General features: G+C 36.0%; 1 protein-coding gene across 3 annotated transcripts in view; it reads left to right on the top strand.

Moving 5' to 3' along the window:
• Positions 1-24,378, top strand: part of FAF1 (Fas associated factor 1) — a 514,886-nt gene that overhangs the window by 313,654 nt on the left and 176,854 nt on the right. The gene's annotated exons all lie outside the window — the stretch shown is intronic.

The following is a 24,378-nucleotide window of genomic DNA, read 5'->3' as shown; positions in this document are numbered from 1 at the left end:
AACCAACTGAGCCATCCAGGTGCCCTGTGGGGGGGTTACTTAATTAAAAAAAAAAAGTTATAGCTAAAAATAGAATACATTTATGACATGACCCAAGGAAGTAAAAAAAAGAAAGAAAAGTCTAGATGAAATATAACCATTTCTCTTCACCTCTCTAATTATTATTCTTGTTGTTATTAATAAAAATAGTAACAACTGGAACAATATTCATCTATCCTACTTTCTTCTAAGCATTTTGCTGGGGCTTTATATGTTTTATCCCTAAAATGCCCATTAAACAATCCTTAAAGGTAGATGTTATTATTCCTTTATTTACACAGCTCCTTCCATGAAGGAACTGAGGCTCAGAGTGGTTTAGGAACTTGTGCAACAACACACAGAAGAACTGGTAGAAAGGGGATCCTGGTCCAGGTTTGACTCTACAACCTCTTTCCACTGTACCATAAGGGATTCCCTAAATCTCAAGTTCTTATTTTTCCTTCCCTACATAGTAGTTCTCCAACCTCACCTGTTATAAGCATTCAGATATTTTCCTTAAAGAATCTGTTTTGTCCCCATAAGATTAGTCCCTTTGCCTTCAACTCATCTTAGACCTGTCTTTCTGGGAATAATGATAACATTAGATAGTACTTTAAAAGTACTATACACAAGATATTAGTGTTAGTAATATATATAATAATATAGTTCAATCTTTCTAACAATCCAATGGGGTAATTATTGTTTACCCCATTTTACACATGAGCAAACTGAGACATACTCATTTGATCTCATAAGTAGTCAGTGGCAGTGGTATTTGAGCCCAAGTAGAATAGAATAGAGTTCATGGCCTTATCACATTGTATACCTCTCGTAATAGCACAGGTGGATGAAATACAGGACATCTGTAAAAGTATCTGTCATTTATGTTCTTCACCATGATACAATGTTCACTGTGTAGCAGCTCATGGATGAGCATGCTACATTCATTGTGGCAATAATTCTACTTCTATGGAATGTGAGGTGGAATGGAAACTAGGTCTTTCTATAATTTACTGTGAAACGTGACCACCGTGTGTATCATATCTGCCAATTCTTTTTCATTTAGATTCGTTGATTTATAGATAATTGGCAACTTTACCCACAAGCTTTTAACATTCAAGGAGAAGGTATCCTCATTCTAGCCTTTTGCATCTTTTAACACTACTAGCTGAGGATTTACCAATTCATCCATAAAACTCCAGAAGTGATATTAAATGTTCACGTTCTCATTTTTAACATGAAAGATACTATGGGTAGTTATTTAAAAACTTGTCCAAGTCCACAGAGACAGGATTAAAACCTGGAAGCTCCTTTACAACTGAACATTAGAATATTGCCACTAGCCTAATCCCACACTTTCAAATCAGGTAACTGTATAGAAAAAGAGCACTGGGTTTGGAAGTCAGAAAACCTTGTTTCTAGTCCAAGCTGAGTATAAGATCATTCTTTACCTGTGCTCTGTTCCCCATTCCCATCTGTCTTCTCACAACTATACATTATCAATGATCTCTTTAGTATTTTAATGAATCACATTGTGCTGGATATTCTATCCACATTTAAGCACAAAAAGCCTCTCATCAAACACACATATACACACCATAAAACAAATCCATGTAAACATACAAAAACAAATTCTCTCAGACTTTACTACTTTCCTAGTCTTTGTGGCTAAAATTCAAAGAGTTATCTGTAATTATCATCTATATTTTTTTCTCTTCCACTGATTTCTCACCTCACTCTACTCTGGCTTTCAACCCATTTCTCCCCTGGAATAGCTTTCCTCAAGGTACCATTGACTGCCATATTGTCAAACCAAGTAGGCCTCCAAATTCTCATTGTAGCTATACTTGACTTCTTAAGAGTATTGGAGAAAAAAACCTTTGAATTGAAATACATTCATTCAGAAAGGTGTATAAATGATAAATGTACAGCTTGATGAATTTTCATAAAGTACCTTCACATAAGCAGGAAGAGAACATTTGCAGTATTCCAGAAGGCCCTCTCAGGTCCCCTTCGTCCAAAAATAAGACCCTAAATCAGTTTTGTCTGGTTTTCAACATATATAAATGGAATCATATAGTATATACTGTTTGTCTCCTTTATTCATTCCTTGCTTTCCCCTTTCTTTTTTTTCAACCATATGTTTATGAGATTGATCCATATTCTTTTTGTTTTTTTTTTTTTAATTTACCTCCAAATTAGTTAGCATATAGTGAAACAATGATTTCAGGAGTAGATTCCTTAATGCCCCTTATCCATTTAGCCCATCCCCCCTCCCACAACCCCTCTAGTAACCCTCAGTTTGTTCTCCATATTTATGAGTCTCTTCTTTTTGCTCCCCCTCCCTGTTTTTATATTATTTTTATTTCCCTTCCCTCATGTTCATCAGTTTTGTCTCTTAAAGTCCTCATGAGTGAAGTCATATGATATTTGTCTTTCTCTGACTGATTTCACTTAGCATAATACCCTCCAGTTCTATCCACGTAGTTGCAAATGGCAAGATCTCATTCTTTTTGATGGCTGAGAAATACTCCATTGTATATATGTATACCACATTTTCTTTATCCATTCATCCATCGATGGACATTTGAGCTCTTTCCATACTTTGGCTGTTGTTGATAGTGCTGCTATAAACATGGGGGTGCATGTGTCCCTTCGAAACAGCACACCTGTATCCCGTGGATAAATGCCTAGTAGTGCAATTGCTGGGTCGTACGGTAGTTCTATTTTGAGTTTTTTGAGGAACCTCCATACTGTTTTCCAGAGTGGCTGCACCAGCTTGCATTGCCACCAACAATGCAAAAGAGATCCTCTTTCTCTGCATCCTTGCCAACATCTGTTGTTGCCTGAGTTGTTAATGTTAGCCATTCTGACAGGTGTAAGGTGGTATCTCATTGTGGTTTTGATTTGTATTTCCCTGATGATGAGTGATGTTGAGCATTTTTTTCATGTGACAATTGGCCATCTGGATGTCTTCTTTGGAGAAGTGTCTATTCATGTCTTTTGCCCATTTCTTCACTGGATTATTTGTTTTTTGGGTGTTGAGTTTAGTAAGTTCTTTATAGATTTTGGATACTAACCCTTTATCTGATACGTCATTTGCAAATATCTTCTCCCATTCTGTCGGTTGCCTGATCTGTATTCTTATATGTAGCTATACTTGATTCATTTTCATTGGTTTATAATATCCCATTATGTGGATGTTCCACATTATTCATCTGTTTTAATATTGATGGAACAAGCATTTGGGTAATTTCCACTGCTGAGCTATTTTCAGTGCTACTTCTCAGCAGCATTAGATTCTACTGAAAACTCCTCCTTCCTGTAATACTCATCCTCTGCCTCCCAGGATACCATACTCTCCTGGCTTTTCCCTGTCTCTGCTCCTTCATTTAATGTCGCCTTTGGATGTTCATCCTCTCTACCCAATTAGTAAATATTTGAGGTCATTAGGGCATAGTTCTGTGTACTCATTCTGTCTCATAAGTTCTCCCTAGGCATTCTTATCATACCTGTAGATTAAATTGTCATTCATGTGATGATGGTCAACAAATTTATATTTCTAGCCCAGTCCTCCCATGTCAGTTCCAGAAAAGCCTTCTTAACATCTCCACTTAGAGGTCCCATATACCTTAAATTCATTGTATCCAAAATTGAATTTTTATTTTTTCCTGACCATACTTGGTCCCCCTCTAAAGTTCCCTGATTCCATAAATGGCATCACTGTCTATCCAGTTTCACAAATCAGATAGAAGTTATTCTTGATACCTCTGTCTCCCTTGCTGACTTTATTCATATATTCAATTCCTGTCAATTTTAGCACCTATATATCTCTTACTCATTCACTTCTATCCATTTCCACTGCCACCACCCTGTTACAAGATACCAACTTCTTGAATCTGGACTATTGCAAAAGGCTACAGACTGGGCCCTCATATCCACTCTCACTTCCCTTCAGTCTGCACTTCATACTACATCAGGATAATTTCTTTTTAAAAAGTATATATGTCTGCTCAAATAATCTCTCTGTTTAATCTTCCCAAGTAAAGACCATAATCATTACATAACCCACCAGGCCCTGCATATTCTGATATCTGCTTACTACTTTAGTGTTGTGTTATATTATAATACCTCTTGTTTTTTAGCTACAGTGGTCTTCTTTGAATTCTTCTAATGTATCATCTTTGAGCCTTTGGGTGAAGTCTGCTTAGGAAAGGAGGATAATGAAAGCATCCTCTTGTTTTGCCAACCCAGGAGGCATTCACTAAAGTTGGTTCCTAGCGGCTGGCTTGAGAACCAGTAGGCTGCCATTTAGGACACATGAAGACAGCCAAGGGGCAAGTGACAGTGATCAATAATTTAATGATTATTAAATTTTGCTGTGATACTGGAATTATGTAAACAAATGGCAAGAATTATTGTGGTTTTAGTTTTCATTCTTTTGTTCTGTTGATCTGTCCCCCCTGTCATTCTGACATTCCTGCCATAGTTTATTTAAGGCTCTTATCATTTTTTCCTGGTTTCTCTATTTCAGTTCTCCTTTTCTTGCATCCCCTAGTCTGTCTTTCCTTCTGTAGTATAATTTTTTTTGTTAAATGCATTTGCCTCATATTATTCCCTTGCTTCAAATCTCTCTGTGGTTTCCCATTGCCTATAGGATAATGTCTAATGGGAGCTTATATGGGGCATATATAACCCTTCATGATCTGACTTATTCATTCCCCCTTCTACCTGTATCTCTGACTATTTTGTACCTTACCTGTCCTCCAATAACATTAAGTTACTTGTTTCTTAAATGTGTTGCCTTCTTTCTTGCCATTTTGCCATTGTTTATATCATTTCCTTTCTTCTTCTAAGGTGCTTGCATTCCTTGTGGCCTAGTCCGTAATCAAATTATCCTGTTAAGATTCAACGGCACTTCTTTGTGACATTTTCCCTTGAAGTCTTCAGATGAAGTTAGGCATTTCCTCCTCTTATTCTCCTATGAAGAGACTTAACCATTTTGGTAATAAAATTAGTTACTTATACTTACGTGTAAATGCATTTAACTATTTGTTTGTGGATCCCTCAAAAGCAGCAATACTCTTCTCTTTATCTATAGATACATACTTGATATTTAGTGACAAGGTAACTAAAGAAGAGTGACTAGGAGAAATGAGGAATGGTCAGACTTTAAAGTAAAAAGATGTGTGGGGTCAAATTCATGCTGTGTAGTGGATTCCTTCTATTATTGTTGTTAAGACTAAGGCCAGCTCTAGGATCTTGGTGCTGTGTACAGGGATGAGTTACAATGCATTTGACTTTGACTAATTAGGGTTCTTATTGTATCATCAACATCAGCTTAATAGTCAGATTTTTTATTACATGTCTGCTTACTGTATGGCACTTGAGTTTTACTTTGAGATCCTATAAGGGAATCAAGGTGAATACATATGAAAAGTTAAAGTTGAAATAACGCTGAGTCAGATGGTGCATAGAATGAGCCTAGTAAATGTCAAAGGAATAAACCATTCATCTGTTTTTTGGTTTTAAAGTCGTTTCACATAGACTAACTCATTTTTCTTTCATAATCTTTTAATCATGCAAGAGTTACTGTTTTTCTCTTACAAATAAAGAAACTGAGATTCAGAGAGGTAAATGACTTTGTCAAGAACACTTGAAAGTGATAAAGTTTTAGAGTTTGGACTAGAATCCCATTCTGCTGACTTGTCTACCAGAATGCCTCCCATGGAACCACATGGCCTTTCTGTTTGGCCATTTATCTTCCTATCTGTGAGAAGTTTTTCAACCTGGGCCAAAATTTCTGAAAATTTCCCAAATACAGTCAAAATGGAACATTTTCCGTCAAATACTACAATAAAAATAAAAGAATATAATTTAGCAGAGTCCTCAACTGCTCTTTACTTCGTAGGGGTTGGTTCAGACTTCGTATATCTATTGAGCTAGTTGAGGCTTTAGGCTCTGAGGGAATTAATGCAATATAGACTCAGTGTAGCTGGGAGGTGGTAAGAGCAGTACGGTCATGATGTGGGAGAAGATGATATTAATGAGCTTAAGGTGTAGAGTAGGGTACAATATGGAGTTACTGAGTCTAAGAAGATGAGGTCCTAGAAGAGGATTTGGGGGGAAAGGATAGAGTCTACAAGAAAATTGAGGCTGTCTCCCATTTGGGCCCAAATGTGACTACCACTCCTTCCAGATATACGTAGCTATACTGTCAAAGGTTGCCCAGAGGAGCCATATTCTCTTCTTACAGTATCCCCAAGGGCATCCCACCCTGGTAGAGAATTAATCACTGTCACTTACTCCTTAGCTGTCTTTATGTGTCCTAAATGGCAGCCTACTGGTTCTCAAGCCCCTAAGAACCAACCTTAGTCAATGCTTCCCAGGTTAGCAAAACAAGAGGATGCTTTCATTATCCTCCTTTCCTAAGTAGACTTTACCCAGGACTGGCTATAGCCAAAGCCTATATAGCCTTTCTCCCAAGGTATAAGTAAGTAAAAGTTTTAGTATTAGGAAATTGTAAAAAGTTAAGTTTGAATGATGTTATTTTTATTCTGTCAAATAAGTTTCAGTGTCATTTTAGCTGGGGAACATTTCATATGACATCATTTAGGAAGCTCTTGGATTAGGTGGTGATGAAATGTGGGAGTATCTTGAATGACAAAGTATGAAAAGAAGAATATGATATATTGAAGGGCACGGGCCCAGCTCATAGTCTCTGCTCTGAACTTGCCACCAGTTTAACCTTGGGCAAGTCACATAAGTCCTCTGGACTTTGGTTTACTTAGCAGACAAATGAGTTATAGTAGAAAATATACATATGACCATGTAATTAGAAGATTTTGAAGTAGGTTTCGACAGATTTACTAATTTTACGAAGTCTGTGTTTCCTCATCTGCTATGTGGGAATATTAGCAGCTTTAGGATAGAATGAGTTAGTGAATATGGGTTGCCTGGCTAAATAGAAGTTAGTTTTTTCATATGGGTGAACAGATATATGTTCTAGAATCAGAACAACTTGAATTAGAATGAAATCTCAATCCCACCAGGAGCAAATAGTCTGTCAGGACTTCTGTTTCCTGAAACAGGGTAATAGTACCTACCTCATAGAACCCTATGTTAGGGGCGCCTGTGTGGCTTAGTCCGTTGAGCATCTGACTCTTGATTTTTCAGCTCAGGTCATGATCCCAGGGTTGTGGCATCGAGCCCCATGTCTGGCTCCACGCTGAGTGTGGAACCTGCTTAAGATTCTCTCTCTCTTTATATCCCTCTGCTCCTCTCCCCCACTTGGCTTCTCTCTCTCTCTCTAAATAAAGAATTTTTTAAAAAGAACCCTATGTTAATGGAAAGTTGGGGGAGGAATTTAAAGTGATGCACAGTAGATGCCTTACAAATATTGGAATCCTCTCCCTTTCTCTCCATCATCTTTCCCACCCCCAACTCTCAAATTATTTGATTCTATACAGTTCTGATGCGTAAGTCTTTAGCAAATGAAATGGATCAACTAAAAATAGGTAAATTTCAAATAATACACAACTTCTGAATGTCAACCTTACTAGTGTCCTTCAAAAAATAAAGCTTTCCTTATTTCTTGCTCCCACTTTGCTGAGAGATCTCTAGAAATTTTGTTTTGCTTTGAAGGAATATTTTTGACATTACTATATGTTGATTAAAATAATGTATAAAATGATCTATTCCTAGCTTCTGGGGAAAAAAAATTCACTAAAAAGTTTTGCTATACTGACATTAATGGTTCTTTCTTTCTTTCTTTTGTTTTTTCTTTACTGGAATACTTTTCAGTAAATTTATTCAGCTCAAAGTTACAGGTTGATTAATTTTTGGAAAATAAGACTTAAAATTAGCACACAAAAATGATTACTTCTTACAGAGTTAACACTTTAGCATAGCTTTCATTTTATACTGGTTTTTGGCATTAACATAAATAAGTGCTGCAGGTATGAATTTGCCCACAAAAACATGCTTGACTTAGGAATAAGGCATTATTTTATCATGTGTCAAAATGTTTTTGAAAGATTATTGGATTTGAGGGTTTTCCCATTTAATACAAAAGATTATTCTTTGGTGTATACAAGAACCCAGTGAACCAGTAACTAAATATATGCACATGTATCTAGAGAGATCTAGAGAACTTACCGGTTCTTGTGTTTATCAGAGTGTGAGTCCTTTTTAAAAACTATGATAGTAAAATAATGCTAATGTATTTTTATTCCTATGTGAGATGTAATTTACAGTGTAATAGAGTATCTTTATATATGGTATACATTACTAGATAGGTTTTATACCAATCTGAAAACATTCTTACTAGCTACATTATGCATCCTCATAAATTTGAGTCATCATATTTTACAAATTGGGAGTGCAAATGACATTTGAATACTCTAATTCCCATGAAATCCACAGAGATGAAATGTATTAGAATGCAAAAATAATTACACAGAAACATTAAATATGAAAGAAACTAGTATATTTTATCAAAAAATAAAAAAAGTTTATGGGGCGCCTGGGTGGCGCAGTTGGTTAAGCGTCCGACTTCAGCTCAGGTCACGATCTCGCGGTCCATGAGTTCGAGCCCCGCGTTGGGCTCTGGGCTGGTGGCTCAGAGCCTGGAGCCTGTTTCTGATTCTGTGTCTCCCTCTCTCTCTGCCCCTCCCCCGTTCATGCTCTGTCTCTGTCTCAAAAATAAATAAAACGTTAAAAAAAAATTAAAAAAAAATAAATAAGTTTAAATTCAAATTATGTTGATGTTGAATTTGAGTGGTCTATATTTTGCTTATTTTGGGTGGTGGTTTTAGGTTATCAGTTACTACTGAATCAAATTTAACCTGCTATCTTAGGTCAGAATCCTTTTGGGCCTTATACTTTTCACTCAGACCCAGAGGTCCATCGGCACTCTGATGATAGTGTTTAGTATTTCTTATCTCACTTTGGAGTGGTTCCCAGGCATTTTTTTTCCCCTAGGCAGATTTTGTATTTCTCTAAAAATTACAACGATCTTTCATATTGTACCTTGGCAAGGAAAGTAGGCAAAGTACTCATTTAAATTAAAGTAATAGACATTTATTATATGACTGACCTATCAAAGAAACCTTCTAAGCCCTATGGAGGCTAAAACTGAGAATATAAGATTCAGGCTGAATCCTTAAGGGCCTTAGGATCAAATACCTAAACAGAGACATAGGTAAAGTTGAAAGAATCACAAACCAAGAATTCTCCAAGTTCACAATAAGGGCATGGGAGTTGAGCAGAAGAAGAATCACATGGCTGGAATAGGCCAAGCATGGATTAACCAGCAAGGTGAAATTCTCTCCCTCTCTCTCTCTCTCTCTCTTTTTTTTTTTTTTTTTCTGGTTTCTAGGTAGCATTTATGGTGCTGTGCCTAACTTCATATAGTTAATTTAGACACTATTTTTCCCAGGAGGAAAAGCCACGACAAGATGCACAGCAGCACTATGTCCAAAGCTGTTAGCATAACTGCCTGAGTTTTGCCAAGGAATTAGATGCTGCTGGAAAAATATCCACAGCTCCTATGTTTGCTATCCAAAGAGTTCCACAGTGTTGTGGGGTAAATGGCATCCCACTATTGACTAGACATGTGCCAAATGGCTTCTTGGTACTCTTTATGCATACAAAGCAGGCCTGAGATGTATCCCTGCATATCTGAAGATTCTGTCATTATAATGAGCTGAAGTCACCACTGATTAATACTGTAGCTCTCGAAAATAATGAGGTTTTTCCACCAGCAGAACCTCTTTATCAAATTTAAAATGAGGAGCCAGCTTGAAGTAAAAGCTCCTTCTAACCAAAGATTTTATCTTGATTCTCTGTGAATATGTTGTGATTATAAAGCAAAGGATTATCATCAATATTTCGTGTTGACTTTATATGCCTTTGTTAATAAATAACTTTCTAAATGTTAGAGAAGATGAAGAAAAGTATCTTGAGGGTTACCCCTTCTGTATTTTGGCTTGAGAAAAATTTTGCATTTCTAATGCACTATCCATGTGTATGATGGTTTTAAATTTTTGTGGAACTATTAAGATACTGAAATTGTGTTGCCATGCCAGAATTCCAAAGGATTCTTCAATGGATGTCATTTCCAATAAACAAGCAATTAACTTTCTCCTGCTGAATTCCTGCTCAGTGTCATTATTTTGTCCTTTGCTTTTCATGAGTGTTTAATACTTCTAGATTCTGTTTCAAAGCTAGTTTCCACAGGCTCTGGCTTATATCTCTCAGCCAGGTTGTTGGTGTGTATGTGTGTTTGTGTTTGTGAAACAACATTGAACTTTTAACTTTGACCAGGTAATGGACACTGGGCAAGTTGAGCATGTTGTGGCAAATATAGATCCATTCATTTTTGTTTTGTTAGTGTATATCAGCATTGATTATGGTGTGGACATATTTATTTCCTGGACTTTGTAGATCTTTATCTAAATAACAGCAGCAAATAATGAAGTATTCAGAGTTTAGCCATCATCATTCAGTGTTTCCTTGAATACAAACTGAGGTAAAAATGGAGGAAAAGCTCATTTTATTTATTTTTTAAATCCCCTATTAAGAGAGAGTAATTAACTCAAGATCCACAATTAGCCTCACAGCAGTCCATATAAACCACCGCCAACCATCCCAGGTCTTTCAGAGGTGGCATAATTCTGAGATTATTTTGCACTTGAAACAGAGAGGCTTATAATAACTAGCTTAAAACACACTTAAGAATGAGGTTTTTCCTTTTTCTTTTTTTTTTTTTTGTTTTTTGTTTTTTGTTAATGTCTGCCCTCTAGTTATAATTTTCTGCTTTATAAATGGGGAAAAAAAAACAAATATTAGGAGAGAAGAATACCTCTTTCCTACCTGGTTATAAAGCTTTGTCTTTCCTTTGGTAAATCTGGAAGTAGCTGCTTTGCTTTAGCTGGAAATTTCATTATCGAATTTGTTATATGACAAAACAATTAACAAAATGAATCACATATTCAAGCTTGGGAGAGAACTATGAAGAAAATTTGGAGAGGCCTACTGTTAAAGTGTAATTGCTGGCTCTTCCTTGTTTACCTTTTTTGGTTTTGTTTTGTTTTCAAGGGAAATGTTCAGTTGCAGAGCATTCCTGAATAATTCAGATATAGCACAAAGCTCGACCCTGGGAACCTTTTCTTGAGCTTTCTGAATGTTCTTTATGCAACCTGCTTTTACAGGTTTAGATTACATTCTGTGACACTGTTTTTGTGGTTGAATTAGAAACTTTTTTTTTTTTTTTTAGTTAAACCTGTGATAAGTAATTGTCACAGTTAGTGCCCTGGTACAATGCTAATTTGAAGTGACATGTCCATACTGGCCCTCCGTAACATGAAGAAGCCTAACAGGTGTGAGGGGTGTGGCTTCCCATGGGCTCTGTTGAACTTCTAACCAGAGAAAAATAGCAGAAGAAGTGAAATGAACCTTGAATAAAGCTGTCAGCAGTAATTATCTCAGCAACACTTTGTGGGGAGATAAAATAAGCACTTGTGCTTTTATAACCTGAACACACTGCACCCAAGATAGATTTTTTTTTTTACCCATTTAACATAAACTGTTAAATACCTTTCAGGAGATCTTTTCATAAGCCTAATTATTCAATAACAACAATTATCACAAAATATAAATTGTTGGAAGACATGCATTTGTTTTTATTTTAACATGTGGTTTCTTTTTGGTATTTAAGTAGTTTTGGTAACAAAAGTTTTTTTCATGCTTTTTGTTTCAGTAAAGCCATTATAGTGTGAAATCTCAAATATTGTATAGAGAATTACATTATCTTCTGGGAAAAGATACTTTGACAGTTAGAAAAATGTTTGAAAGTTTGGTTTTCAGTTACTTTAAAAAATGTTCAGAGTATTGGACTGGCCCGTATGAAGCAAGACAACATGTGAAGGACCTGAGTGAACTGCAGGTCACCATAGCCACAGTGCTATATGCATGTCCTTGGAGAGGTGCAAAAGTCCTTTATTTCTTGAGTGAGAGATTTGATAAGCATTTTTTCCAGTCTGTTCTCCAAGCACCAACCATTTTCTTTAACAGTAGTATTTTTTTTTTTAAGTATACTTTAACTTACTTACAAAATAATTCAAATGACCTAATGATTATGTTTGCCTAACCTGGGAAGTATAGAAGATTTCAAGTGTAATTTTTCTCTACAAATGTCCAGGCTATAGAAACTAGCCATGCAAAAAACAGATGAAATATTACAATATATACTGCTCTCTTTATTTCTTTCATTGCCTTTCTACACCTTGAAATATATTAAATATAGTTATGATTTCAGGTAATCTAATGGCATCTAGAGACTTTGGAAATTTTTTCATAATTTAACTTTACCATGTTCCCACACCCAATAAATTAGAAGTTTAACAAGCTAGCCAGGTTAGTTCACATTTACAGTGGAGGTGATGTCATTTTAAAAAAAAAGCTAAGAATGAACATCTTAGTCCTGACTCTGCTGTTATTTATTAGGTTTGTGAACTTGAGTGAAAAATAAGAACCTTTTTTTTTTCTGAATAGGACTTGGTAAACTATGCCAGGTACATTCACTAAGGCAATAACAAAGATTAGATATAGCAGGATAAAATACAGCTAACATGGTGCATACTTTATTCACAAACCAGTGATTATTAACTTCATCAAAACGGAAACTGTTCACCATTGGCTGTATCCCTAGCACTCAGCTGATTTCCTCATGGATGCTCACTATTAGTTAAGTGAATGAATAATGTCATATTGTGCACTCTACTTAAGACAAATTTAGTATTATCTGTTTGCTACTCCCCAGAGGTATATAGCAAAATCCCTACCATATGTATATATGGACACACACACACACACACACACACACACACACACACACACTCCACTCTTTAATCCTCACAACAACCTTATAAGTTAGAAACTTTACAGAGGAGGGAATTGAGGAACTGAGAAGATGGGGGAGTTGTCTAAAGTCATACAGCTATTAGCCAGCAGACATAGGATTTCAAACACTGGCAGTGTAACTTTGGAGTCCAAGTTCATACTCTGCTTTTATACTTCTCCAAGGAAGCATAATAACAATGACTACCAAAGAAATTATCTTACAGTGATACAGGTTTCCTCAGAAACTTCCCTGTCACAGGTGTAAATGATTTAGGAGACTTGAGAATACATTTTTTGGGGGGGGGCAGAATTCCTTTTTTATTCATTGAGACACTTCCTCTCCCTTTTGCCTCCTAGAACAGCAGGCTCACCAATCCATTGCATCCATTGAAGTGGTGTTGATAACTTTCTTAGGGCTACCTCTTCCCCAATACAGAAATGTCTTATAGGGCTAAGGCCTGGACAAACTTCCATAAATGTAGGATAACAGAGTTTTGATTCCTAGATATTTGGCCCTTCCTTCAGTCAGGTCCAATTCCTGGGCCAAGCTTTCACCTCTTTAACCCTGACCTACCCATGTGAGACCTCTGTTGCTAAAATCCCCACTGCCTCCTCCTACTCAGCTCTCACCTGGGATTGTACTCCTCCCCTCAGGAACTAGCTGACTAAAAATGTTTATTTCTGGAAGAGTTGTCAAAGTTTTACTAGGTATGATTGATTACCAAAAGATACCAGGTGTTTTATGGGGCACCTGGCTGGCTCATTCAGTGGAGTGTATGCCTTTTAATCTTGACGTCTTGGGTTCAAGTCCCATGTTGGGCGTAGAGCTTACTTTAAAAAAAATTTTTTTTTAGAGATACCAGGTGTTTTAGAGAACAGGAAATTTTGAAATTAGGAGGTTATAGTAGGGGCTTTCAGGAGGAGATTGAACTGAGAGTTGACAAAGTGCTTTCACTTACTTTTTCTCTTATGATCCAAGCATACCTATGAGACAGGTAGAAGAGAATGGGGATGGAAACCCAGGCAAAAGTCATGGCATGAGCAAAATCTAGGAGTAGGCAAGTGCAAGGCATATTTTTGGTTCAGTGAGCAAATATGTATACAGTATAAAAAAAGAATGGGGATAATAGCGTGAAAAATGGGCCAGAAATGGCCTTGAAAATTTTGTTCAGAGTGAGCTAAAGGAACTTAGAAATCACCTAGTCCATGTTTTTTCGTTTTACAGGTGATAAAACTGAGAGAAGAGAGTTGATCAAAGTCACAATAAAGTCACAGAGTTGGGATTTTAATCCACATCCTTTTATCTATATACAGTGTTCTTTCAATGTATTAGCCCTCCAATATTTTTATACGCATGGAATCCTATCATAGGCAGCATTGATAGGAGAAAGTCATAAAAGAGCACCATGCAGCCTTAAGACATAAAAGAACAATAGTACTTGATTTGCTTTAATGGTGGTGATAGAAGAGAAGTAGCTTACAGGCTGGTTAAATGTATTTAAGCTGAGTCCTTAGTAGGCTTAGTCTCCTAAAGTCACTGCAGCAGATAGCAACACTTCTTTCCTCTCCCCCTCCACCATCCTCCCGCAGGCTGTTTTCCTCTCCTTCAGTCTTGGTTCAGTTCATCTTATAGGAATTAAATGGGAAACCTGAAGTGAGTTTCCACTTTTGGACATCACTTGTAAAATATCCTCATAAAAATTTCCATCATAAGCAGGTAGTGAATGTCAGAGATGGGCTCTTAGATGTACTCAGAGCTAAAATATATCTAAACAAACATACTCTTCACTGGGCAATACTTAGAAGAATGACATACTAGCTGTTGAGAATAGATAAGAAACCCCTAAATAAGCTTGGTTTGTTTACCTAGGAAGAAAGTATTTTATTTTATTAAGTATTGGTCAACATCTTCTGAATACCTTTGGTATGGAAAAGTTTAAGTAATACATTGGGTTGTTCTGTGTATGTTCAGAACACATATCAATTAAGTTAAATGTAGTTGACATAAGGTGTTATTAAACTATTTGATACCAATACTGTCATCTAGTCTTAAATTTTTAAAGACAGAAATAATTGGGCATTGCATCTGAAAACACCTATTAGATAATCCTTTTTTCTGACTAAGAGCCAAAGATCAAATGTGTGTGCTTTTTGTTTTTGTTTTAGTTGCAAAATTAAGTCTACTAGGCTTGGCACTTTTTCACTTATCATCTTTTTAATGTTGTCAACAAAGATATTATTCCCATTACTCAGATTAGAAAAGTGGGTTTTTATGAGATCAAGCAACTTTCCTGGGAAATGGTATAAAATATCAAAGCCAGGATCCAAGGCCAGGTTATCTGTATCTGAGTACCTGACATAATGGGAACTTCATAAATGTTTATCGAATAATTAAGTTATAGACTCTGGGTAACTATATGGTTCATATAACTTACTCAATAACTAGTTCTAAATTTTGAAATAATTATGGGGAAGAAGGACAAGTTCAAGAGAATTCTGCACGTTTCAGATTATTCGCCCCCCCCCCCCCACCATCCTGTGGGTTAGAAGCAATGTTTTTTAATAGGTTCTTTTCTCTCTTCTGCCCTCCACCAGAGGGTGCTCATAAGCAATTAAATGACCAAGCGTAGAAATAGAAACTAAGAAACTAGTGCCATTTTCATTCACAGCATGGATTATTGCCCCTGTGCAAAATAGGTGACTTTCTTAAAACAGAAGTCTTGATTCAACTGAAATAGCTTCTTTTGCTTAAAGTTGACTTGCAAATAGTAACTTGTCTGTCTGTGTGAGCTAGTATCTTTATAGAGGTAAACCTGACCATTCTTAACTAAATAGGTATGAGAGAAATTATGTACTAGGCTACATTAGGCTGGTCTAATAGGCTACATTCTTATACAACCTAATGCTCTTCAGAAGTACTCTAGTATTCTGAAGTACTTCAGAAGCTCTTCTAATGTACTCACTAGAATCAAATGCAAGAATGTTGTTATTTAGTTTATAAAAGTCCATCTTTTTGGAAATTTTGCTAATTCTATTACAATGGTCAAATCTTTATCTCCTTATGGTGCAGTCTGGTTTTAGGAGATGGGATGCAATAGAAGACTTAAAAACTAAAGCTTTTGTGTCAAGCAACCTCTCTTTGATAGAACTCTGGATAATGTGGAGCCAGTTCAGGGAAGCGTGAAGGTGGGCAATTATAATGTGAAAAAGTAGCATCAGTTGATTCTGTTTTCAAGAATCCCAACATGCTTTTTAAATATTTTCAAAAATTTTAATAAATTTATTCTTTATTAAAAAGACAGTTTAGGGGCGCCTGGGTGGCGCAGTCGGTTGAGCGTCCGACTTCAGCCAGGTCACGATCTCAGGGTCCGTGAGTTCGAGCCCCGCGTGAGGCTCTGGGCTGATGGCTCGGAGCCTGGAGCCTGTTTCCGATTCTGTGTCTCCCTCTCTCTCTGCCCCTCCCCCGTTCATGCTCTGTCTCTGTCTGTCCCATAAGTAAATAAAAACGTTGAAAAAAAAAAAAAAAGACAGTTTAAATTAAGTGTGTCATGTGGAATTTACAACTTGTCAAATCTACAGTTCACATCTTGGGAATATTTACGTGTAATTTATGACACTAACTATGGGTTAAATGGAACCAAAATAAAAAAATATTGTAATGTAATTTTAAGTGAAAATTGTCCTCTGCAGATGTTCACTGAGGACCCAAGAAGATGGCCAGCTTATACAGCTTATAGTTTAGAGTGTGGTTATCGAAGAATGCCACAAATTAGTAGCTTCACTAAGGCATTTCTGCATACTAATGCATTAGGAAATGCATAAATGCATTAGGAAATGCTATTTATTTTGACAGTCATTTCCTCAAAGATCAGTCTCAAGTCATTATTGATTTGAAATCCCTTCTTTCTCTTTTTTGTTTTTTTTTAAATTTTTAATTGAAATATAGTTGACATTTAATATTATATTAGTTTCAGGTGTAAAACATAGTGATTTGACAATTATATACATTACAAAATGCCCACCATGATAAGTATAGTTACTGTCTGTCACCATACAAAGTTATTACAGTATTGACTATATTCCCTATGCGGTACTTTTCATCCCTATGATTTACTTATTTCATAACTGTAGATTTGTACTGTTTAATCCCCTTCACCTATTTTAGCCATCTCCCTATTCCCTTCCCCGCTGGCAACCACTAGTTTGTTCTCTGTGAGTCTGTTATTCTTTGTTGTTGGTTTTTTTGTTTTTTAGATTTCCACATATAAGTGAAATCATATGGTATTTGATGGTATTTATCTTTCTCTGATTTATTTCACTTAGTATAATACCCTCTAGGTCCATTCATGTTGTCACGAATGGCAAGGTTTCATTCTATTTTATGACTAATATTCCATTGTATGTATATTTACTGCACCTCCTTTATCCATTCATCTATCTATGGACACTTGGGTTGTTTCTATATCTTGGCTATTGTAAATATTGCTGCAGTAAACATTGAGTACATATATCTTTTCAAATTAGTGTTTTCATTTTTTTCAAGTAAATACCCAGAAATGGAATTACTGAATCATATGGTATTTCTGTTTTTAGGGTTGCTTTTGTTTTTGAGGAAACTGCATTGTTTTCCACAGTAACTATACCAATTTACATTCCCACCAACAGTGCCCTTTTCTCCACTTCCTTGTCAATACTTGTTTTTTTTTTTTTTTTTTTTTGTCTTTTTGATACTAACCTTTCTGACTGGTGTGAGATGACATCTCATTATGGTTTTGATTTGCATTTCTCTGATGATTAATCATGTTAAATATCTTTTCAGTGTGTGGTAGATTAAAATAAATAAACAGAAAAACAAGTCAGGAACAGTTTATTTATATATATTTCCTAAACTTTTGTCTTTTTTTAGAAATTTGGGATAATTAAACCAAAACATAGTATTTGGCAACTGGCTATAACATCTTTGAAGAACAGGTTAAGAGTCAAGAGAACATGCTTATGCTATCATTAAGCAGCTGTTTGACTTGGTAAAACATTACCTCTCTACATCTCAGTTTCTCCCCTTAAATAGTACTATTTGACTAGATCCTCTTGTGAGAAAGAACTACTTTTCATTTGGAGTCTACTGGGGATGATGGGGCTACTGATAGAAGATGTTTAAGAGTGGCTGCTGATAAACTCTCAGGAGAGTCACATTACTAGCTTTGAATGGAGCAAGGGATGCTTGATGGGGATAGTATGGCAGCAGCACTGAACTCAGCTGAGACTTAAAGATCTGTGGTCTCCTTGTTGGGATATCAGCAGTTGATGAATTCAAAGACCCTTCCAACTTGAATATCTTCTGAGTCTAAAATGAAGCCATATCTATAACAGCCATCCTTGTTTCTTCCAACTCTACTTGCTTGCAAGATAACATTCGTGTTTTTGTACATAACAGAAAGCCTCAGAATTTGTTACTGTTGGTGTTTATTTCATGAAACCTTACCAACCTTGCCAAATCAATTGAGGACTATAATACAGCAAGGCCAGGAAAAGAACACAGTTTTTGAGCTCTTTACACAGGAGTTTTGTAGGTAATTGATCTTGACCTGCACATCTCTTATAAGATTCCATTGGTTCCAGATTGTTATTAGTCACTTCCTTTTTAACAGTGTGCTTTTTTTTTTTTTTTTATGAGTTGACTAAACTGCTATTTAACCCTGCTACAAGAATGTGGCAGTGGGCTAGTCCAGACAAGTGGATGTGCACTTGGTAACTAACATTCTTAATAAGCTTGCTTCAACCTGCCACAAATTAAAGCTCTGTGACTTTTCTAGCACATAAGTGATTTAAAAAAAAAAAAAAAAGCTCAGATTGTGAATAAATAAGCTTTTTTGATTTGCACTCTGGTTGGCAGTAAATGAAACTTCAGCCTCATGATTTAGTTTGGCTTATAACTGTCTTAATCTGTCTAGCTGAACCGTGAGCATCTGAAAGTTTTAAAGGGGTGATCCAGCAGTCATCTTCAGGGATTCTTATTCATTAAAAGCTTTGGATTGGTCAGATAGGTGATGTAGTTGAAAACTCCATGGCTTTTGGAATAAAATCTGGTTTGCCACTTAGTAGTTCAGTGATCTTAGACAAGTTATTCTACCCCTCTGAGGCCATTTTGTGATCTGTGCAATCATATTTGTCTTTAATTTGCAGGATTGTCATATATGGTAGACATATATTATGTTCAGCATTTAAAATATCGTACCTGACAAATTGATGATATCCAGGAGCAGCTGTTTGCTTAAGTCAAAGAAAGTAATTATTGTTTATCAGTCCATCAGACAACATATGGTAGGGCCTTAATTGTTTTGTTTTATTTTATTTTATTTTATTTTATTTTATTTTATTTTATTTTATTTTATTTTATTTTATTTTATTTTATTTTATTTTATTTTATTTTATTTGAGGGAGGGAGCAAGCATGCACATGCGCATGCTTTTGCAGGAGGGACAGATGGAGAGGGAGAGAGAAACTTAAGCAGGCCCCATACCCAGCAAGGAGCCCAGAGAGGATCCCAGCTCAGGGTTGGATCTCACAACTGTGAGATCATGACCTGAGCTGAAATCAAGAATCAGTTGCTTAACTGACTGAGCCACTCAAGCATACCCCCCTACCCACCATTTTTGTTTTTGTTTTTGTTTTTGTTTTTTGAGAGAGAGAGAGAGAGAGAGAGAGAGAAAGGAAGCAGGGGAGAGGGGCAGAGGGAGAAAGAGAGAGGATTGAATTATTTCTAAATGCTTCTGAGATAAAACTTCCTGAGTTTGAGTTTTGGCTCACTACTTAGTAGCTCTGTGACCTTGGGCAAGCTCCTTAATCTATGTAAGGTTCAGTATCCTTCTCTTTAAAATGGGGATTACAATAATACTTACCAAGCAGAGTTATTGTGACAGTTAAGTGGAGTAATGCATATAAAGCACACACATAATACCAATATATATTAAGCTCTCAATAATAGCAATTATTACTAAAATATTTTTAAAACTACTGAGTAATTTCATGGGTATTTGTATATATATTTCAAACCTTATCAAATTATATATTTTAAAACCTGTATGGTTTATTGTAGGTCACTTATACCTCAATAAAGCAATACTCAATGATGTGTGTGTATATCTTCTTTGTACTACAATGATTGTATTCTATGCTCTGCCTTGTCAGGATGGTGGCTCAGTCAATTAAGCATCCAACTCTTGATTTCGGCTCAGGTCATGATCTCATGGGTTCGTGAGATCAAGCCCCAAGTTGGGCTCTATGCTGACAGCGTGGAACCTGCTTGGGATTCTTCTCTCTCCCTTTCTCTGCCCCTCACCTGCTTGTATGCACATGCTCACTCGCTCGCTCTCTCAAAATAAATAAACATTTAATAATAAAACCTAAGTATTGTAAAACTATAGCTTTACTATTTGTATCTTTTAAAAATTAGTTTGTAAAATACAATGCTCTTGTGTTTAAAATTTTTTTCTTTTATTAATATTTTTTAAATACAAGAGCATTGTATTTTACAAACTAATTTTTAAAAGATATAAATAGTAAAGCTATAGTTTTATAATACTTAGGTTTTATTATTAAGTGTGTCACATTCAGGACAAGGATCCTTCAGGTGATTGAACTGAATGTTCTTAGTGATGTATAAAGATGACAGTTCATAAGAGCTGGAAAGGGTCTGAGAGGTCTTTCATGTGGGTTGCTCTCATATTTTACAAAAGAGAATGTTAAGGCCCCTGATGACTAGCCCTAAGTCCCATAACTTGGTCTCCAATTCAGAACTCTTAAAATGTCTTAGTCTCAGTGATTTAACAGTGAGGAAAAAAGACAAGCTGCAATGTGGGGGAGAGGGCTAAAAGTTAGCTACAGAATAAAAAATACTTTGAAGAACTAATTCATATTTTTAAAGAAAGTGTTATTTAAGAAGGGCCCTATAAACATTCTGACAACTAAGCTTAAAATAATAGTACTGTGTCAATGGCTTGTTAGAGGTGGCCTGTGATCAATTATGATGGTTTATAGGAGTTGTCATTTGCACATTGCCCTAATATTTCATTTTAATTTGTTTATGAGGAAACACTATATGCTTTCTTAATTATGTAAGGGGAAACATTGAGAAGATTCTAAAACTTCACAGAAGAAAGCACTTTGAGAGTTTCTCAGTTGTTTCAAATAATTGCCATTATTTATGAAAATTAGTTTTATCTGTATACTTTGCATAATTTACAACCTTTTAGTCTCAGGATCCTTCTGTACTCTTTAAAAATCATCAAAGACCCCAAAGAGCTTTTGTCTACAAGGATTATATCTAATAACATTTGCCATATTCAAAATTAATATTGAGAAAAATTAAGTTTTTTTTATTTTTTGCTTATTTATAAGTTTATTTTGAGAGAGAGAGAGAGGTGGGGAGGGGCAGAGAGAAGGAGAGAGAGAATCCCAAGGAGGCTCCCTCTGTGCTGTCAGCACAGAGCCAGAGGTGGGGCCTGAACTCAAGAATCACGAGATCATGACCTGAGCTGAAACCAAGAGTCGGACACTTAACCGACTGAGCCACCCAAGTGTCCCAAGAAAAAATTAAGTGTTTACTTAAGATAATAATAAGTCCATTACACGTTGATATCAATAACACCTTTTAATTAAAAGTAATTGTATTTTACAAAAAATAAAATTAGTGAGTGATGTGTTACACTTTTACAAATCTCCTTAATGTCTGGCTTAATAGAAGACAAGTAGTTTCTCGTATCTTTTGCATTCACCTGCTGTGAATATATCATTTTGGTGGAAGTATAGGAAGAAAATCCAAGCCTACATCCTGGCTCCTCCTGGAGAAAGAAGGAGTATTTTAATAGTCTTTTCAGATAATTGTGAATATTCTTCTCTGATACTAGATCGGAACTCAATAAGTGATAGCTAAATGTTAGTTTTAAAAGATTATTTTTAATGTTTATTTTTGACAGAGAAGGCGAGAGCGTGAGCAGGAGAGGGGGCAGAGAGAAAGGGAGACAGATGATCAGAAGCAGGCTCTGCACTGACAGCAGAGAGCTTGATGTGGGGTTCAAACTCACAAACTGAGAGATCATGACCTGAGCTGAAGTCAGACACTTAATCGACTGAGACACCCAGGTGCCCCTCTAAATGTTAGTTTTGATATGGAATCTACAGCTACTTAAATATACATTTTGTAACTTTGTTACAGTAAGATCCATTGATCTGTCTTGCACTTTAAATAGATCCTTTTCCAGTGCATAATTTTATAATATCATGCATTCATTGTTCATCCAGAGAGTATCGGTCCTCTGAGTTATGCAGATTTTCTAATGTTGACATATTCCATTATTTGATATAAAAAAAAAAACGATCACCTGTTAATATCACTACCAATCTCATTGGAAAAGTCTTTAAGGGAGCACATGGCTGGCCCGGTCGGTGGATCATGCGACTCTTAATCTCAAGGTTGTGAGTTTGAGCCCCACTGTGGGTGTCGAGATTACTTAAAAATAAAATCTTATTTTAAAAAAAGAAAGAAAGAAAAGAAAGTTTTTAAGCTTTAGGAAGCTGTTGAGCTCATGGTGGCTAATACGTTTTTCAAAATTTTAATTTTTATTTGAAAACTCAAATTTTTTCATGGGTAACTGATAACTCTCAGACCTGTTCCTTGAAGTAACAGGCTTGCTTCATTCGTTTTTGAAGAAAATTCTGTCAGACACCTAAATCCAAATAGCCATTGTTTGTGTGCCAGTCATTTAAGTAATAACAGTGTTCCATTGAAAAAATTGTTGGTTCAGCACACAAGGCAAACAATTACACAAGTGCTTTTTCCTCAGCAAAACCATCATACTTTGCCATATGCAGCAGGAGTGTTTTTTGCAGACTTCCCATTTGTTCACACAGAGAGTTTTAAAAGAGGTGTATGTACTCAAGAGTCATGTTTAATTAAAAGTAGTATTTTTTACTGATTCAGCAGGGACATTCTTTACTGGACATTTTTATAGTGAGTACATGGCACTGGAGACTTTCACACAGTTTGGTGTCACTCCCTTGATTTGTGCTAAGGTACCAGCAGTTTTGCCCACCATTGTTTTTTCATTGTCAGTGTAAAAACACATTGAGAAAGTCAAATACCATCTAAGTGTTATCATGAAAATTATTTTGATGTTGTAGACCCCCTAAAAGTATCTCAAGAGCCCTGTCTATAAACTGCATTTTGAGAATCATTGGCATAGTTAATATGTTCCTAAGAGGGGCGCCTGGGTGGCGCAGTCGGTTGAGCGTCCGACTTCAGCCAGGTCACGATCTCGCGGTCCGTGAGTTCGAGCCCCGCGTCGGGCTCTGGGCTGATGGCTCAGAGCCTGGAGCCTGTTTCCGATTCTGTGTCTCCCTCTCTCTCTGCCTCTCCCCCGTTCATGCTCTGTCTCTCTCTGTCCCAAAAATAAATAAACGTTGAAAAAAAAAATTTTTAAATAAAAAAAATAAAAAAAAAAATATGTTCCTAAGAAAATACTAAATCTTAAGAGTATTCACTAACTGATGGAATACCTACTATGTGGCAAATCTATTTTCCTTTAAGCCATCTTACAGAAAGCCTGTTAGGAAAGGTAATATTATCCATTGTTGTAGAAGAAACTGAGGTTTGAGATATGAAATATTGATTGGAGTAAATAATAGAATAATAACTACCAGAAGTGAATTTGAACTCAAGACACTCAGACTTTAGAAGTCTTGCTTTCAAGAAAATCAGAAAATAAGTCACAAACTGGTAGAAAGTATCTACAAAAGTTACGTCTAATAAAGGGTTTTTATCTAAAATACAAGAAACTCTTAAAACTCAACAAGAAAATGAACAACCCAATTAAAAAGTGAGCCAAAGACCTTAATAGACATCTTACCAAAGAAGATATACAGATGGCAAATAAGCACATGAAAAGATGCTCCACATCATATGTCATCAGAGAAATGCAAATTAAAAAACACCTATTAAATGACCAAAATCCACACCACTGACAACAGCAAATGCTGGTGAGGATGTGAAGCAATAGGAACTCTCATTCGCTGTTGGTAGGGATGCAAAATGTTACAGCTACTTTGGAATATGGTTTAGCAGTTTCTTAGAAAACTAAACATACTCTTACCATATGATCTAGCAACTGAGTTTCTTGGCATTTACCTAGAGGGGTTGAAAACTTAGCTTCACACAAAAACCTACTCACAGATGTTGATAACAGCTTTATTCATAATTGCCATAATCTGGAAGCAGCCAAGACATCTTTTAGTAGGTGAATGGCTAAACAAACTGGTTCACCCAGACAATAGAATATCATTCAATACTAAAAGGAAATGAGATTTTAAACCATGAAAAGACATGGATGAACTTTAAAATGCATATTACTAATTGAAAGAGACCAATTTGGAATGACATTCTGGAAAAGGCAAAACTATGGT

Source organism: Puma concolor, chromosome C1 (assembly GCF_028749965.1).
Source record: "Puma concolor isolate L17-30 chromosome C1, mPumCon1.1.hap2, whole genome shotgun sequence".
NCBI lineage: Eukaryota > Metazoa > Chordata > Mammalia > Carnivora > Felidae > Puma > Puma concolor.
Note: the sequence above shows the minus strand (reverse complement) of the source record. Positions and strands in the feature narration are given on the sequence as shown.